The sequence below is a fragment of the Saimiri boliviensis genome, chromosome 2, assembly GCF_048565385.1.
Source record: "Saimiri boliviensis isolate mSaiBol1 chromosome 2, mSaiBol1.pri, whole genome shotgun sequence".
Lineage (NCBI taxonomy): Eukaryota > Metazoa > Chordata > Mammalia > Primates > Cebidae > Saimiri > Saimiri boliviensis.
In genome coordinates, this window is record NC_133450.1 from 94,484,168 (window position 1) to 94,487,210 (window position 3,043).

A 3,043-nucleotide genomic window follows, 5' to 3' on the forward strand; every position below is an offset into this window, starting at 1 on the left:
TCCCCTTTATGTGTCCCTGTGTTCTCATCATTTAGTTCCCACTTATAAGTGAGAACATGTGATACTTGGTGTTCTGTTCCTGCATTAGTTTGCTGAGGTTAACGGCCTCTAGCTCTGTTATGTCCCTGCAAAGGACATAATCTCGTACTTTTTTATGGCTGCATAGTATTCCATGGTGTATATGTACTATATTTTTCTTTTCCCAGTCTATCATTCATGGGCATTTAGGTTGATTCCATGTCTTTGCTGTTGTGCATAGTGTTGCAATGAACTTTCACGTGCATGTGTCTTTATGATAGAACAATTTATATTCCTTTGGGGATATACCAGTAATGGGGCTGCTGGATTGATTGGTATTTCTGTCTTTAGGTCTTTGAGGAATTGTCACACTGTGTTCCACAATAGTTGAACTAATTTACACTCCCATCAGCAGTGTATAAGCACTCCTTTTTCTCCACAACCTCACCAGCATTTGTTATTTTTGACTTTTTAATAATAACCATTCTGACTAGTGTGGGGTGGTATCTCATTGTTTTTTTTTTTTTTTTTTTTTTTTTTAACCTTTCATACTAAGTTTTATTGTATGCTGCTGCCAGTGTATATAAAACAATTACCCTTGGGAAATAGAAATTCATGAAAATTCAGAGAGGTAGATGTTAAGGACTGACAGAAGTAGAAGTTTGTATATTATGGCACAAGTGTTACAGGGATAAGCTTTTGTACAGGCTTCAAATGGAGCTCTCTTGAATATTCACTGGATCATAAGAAGTGGTTTGGGAAACCTTTGAAAGATTCATTTTACTACAAAAAGGAACAGACTTTCTGGGGTCTGAAGGGATTTGTACTTGAAGATACTCCAGTCAGCAGAGGATCATGTTGAGCATTCTGCAGACAGAACTGTTTCAAGTCTGCAGCTGCTTGGGCAACTTTTACGCGGTTGAGCCCGGCCTCCAGCCGGAGCTGTTGAACCACTTTCTTCATAGCGGCAACGCTGGAAGAGCCAGACATGGTGTACTAGAGGGCCCGGCCGATTCGTGGGTCGGTAGGTGGTGGGCCGTGGGTAGACTGGGCCAGACAACTCTCATTGTGGTTTTGATCGACATTTCTGTAATGATCAGCAACGTGAGCTTTTTTCATGTTTGTTGGCCATGTGTATGTCATCTTTTGAGAAGTGTCTGTTCATATCCTTTGTCCACTTTTTAATGTTTTTTTTTTCTTGTAAATATGTTTAAGTTCCTTACAGATACTGGATATTAGACCTTTATCAGATGCAGAGTTTGCAGAAATGTTCTCCCATTCTGTAGGCTGTCTGTTTATGCTGACAGTTTCTTTTGCTGTGCAGAAGTTCGTTTAATTAGATCCCATTTGGCAATTTTTGGTTTTGTTGCAGTTGCTTTTGGCATCTTCACCCTGAAATCTTTGCGTGTGCCTGTGTCCTGAATGATACTGCCTATGTTGCCTTCCAGGGCTTTTACAGTTTCGGGTTTTACATTTAAGTCTTTAATCCATCCGGAGTTAATCTTTGTATGTGGTATAAGGAAGGGGTCCAGTTTCAATCTGCATATGGCTAGCCAGTTCTCCCAGCACCATTTATTGAATAGGGAATCCTTTCCCCTTTGCTTGTTTTGTCAAGTTTGTCAAAGATCGGATAGTTATAAGTGTGTGGTCTTATTTCTGGGTTCTTAGTTCTGTTTCACTGGTCTATGTGTCTGTTCTTGTATGAATACCATGCTGTTTTTGTTACTGTCTCCCTGCAGTGTAGTTTGACGTTGGGTAGTGTGATGCCTTCAGCTTTGTTCTTTTTGCTTGGGATTGTCTTCGCTATTTGGGTTTTTTGGTTCCATACATTTTTCTTTCTTTTTTTTTTTTTTTTGAGACGGAGTTTCGCTCTTGTTACCCAGGCTGGAGTGCAATGGCGCGATCTCGGCTCACCGCAACCTCCGCCTCCTGGGTTCAGGCAATTCTCCTGCCTCAGCCTCCTGAGTAGCTGGGATTACAGGCACGCACCACCATGCCCAGCTAGTTTTTTGTATTTTTAGTAGAGACGGGGTTTCACCATATTGATCAGGATGGTCTCGATCTCTTGACCTTGTGATCCACCCGCCTCAGCCTCCCAAAGTGCTGGGATTACAGGCTTGAGCCACTGCACCCGGCCCCATACATTTTTCAATAGTTTTCTACAGTTCTGTGAAGAATGTCAATGGTAGTTTAATGGGGATAGCATTGAATTTATAAATTGCGTTGGGCAGTATGGCCATTTTGCCAATATTGGTTCTTCCTGTCTATGAGTGTGGAATGTTTTTGTGTTTGTTTGTATCATGTCTGATTTCTTTGAGAAGTGGTTTATAGTTGTCCTTGTAGAGATCTTTCACCTCCCTAGTTACCTGTATTCCTAGGTGTTCTTTTCTGGCAGTTGTGAATGGGAGTTCATTGTGATTTGACTCTCGTTTTGACCGTTGTTGGTGTATAGGAATGCTAGTGATTTTTGCGCATTGATTTTTTGTACCCTGAGACTTTGCTAAAGTTGCTTAAGAAGCTTTTGGGCTGGGATGATGAGGTTTTCTAGATACAGGATCATGTCATCTACAAACAGGGACAGTTTTATTTCCTCTCTTCCTATTTAAATGACTTTTATTTGTTTCTCTTGCCTAACCAGCCTGGCCAGAACCTACAATATGATGTTGAATAGGAGAAGCTGTATCTTCTGACTCTCACAGACCTGTCCAGTTCTCCCCATCCCTGCTGCCATACCCTCGAGCTTATGAACTGTCTGTGTCATCTGTCCCCTGGGGCATCCTCACTTCTCCACTTGGGCTGTCCTCTAATCCATTTCCCAAAATACAGTCAGAGTGACCTTTCCAAAATAGAGATCTCCCTGTTAGATATTAACCCATTTTAAAATATTAATAATTAAAACACTGGAAGCGCTAGTACATGAATAGACAAATGTGCCGATGAAAAGAAAAATGGAAGTGCAGGGATAGACCTAAACACACAGAAGAAGTTGCTATATTAAAAAGGTGGCATATCAGATCAGTGGAGG

At 41.1% G+C, this 3,043-nt stretch overlaps 1 pseudogene across 1 annotated transcript; it reads right to left on the reverse strand.

Annotated features, from left to right (window-relative positions):
• Window positions 1-542: 542 nt before the first annotated feature.
• LOC120363907 (guanine nucleotide-binding protein G(I)/G(S)/G(O) subunit gamma-5 pseudogene) lies at window positions 543-1,091 on the reverse strand (annotated as a pseudogene). The gene has a single exon (XR_012516314.1). The product of XR_012516314.1 is annotated as a guanine nucleotide-binding protein G(I)/G(S)/G(O) subunit gamma-5 pseudogene (transcript).
• Between the last annotated feature and the right edge of the window lie 1,952 nt (window positions 1,092-3,043).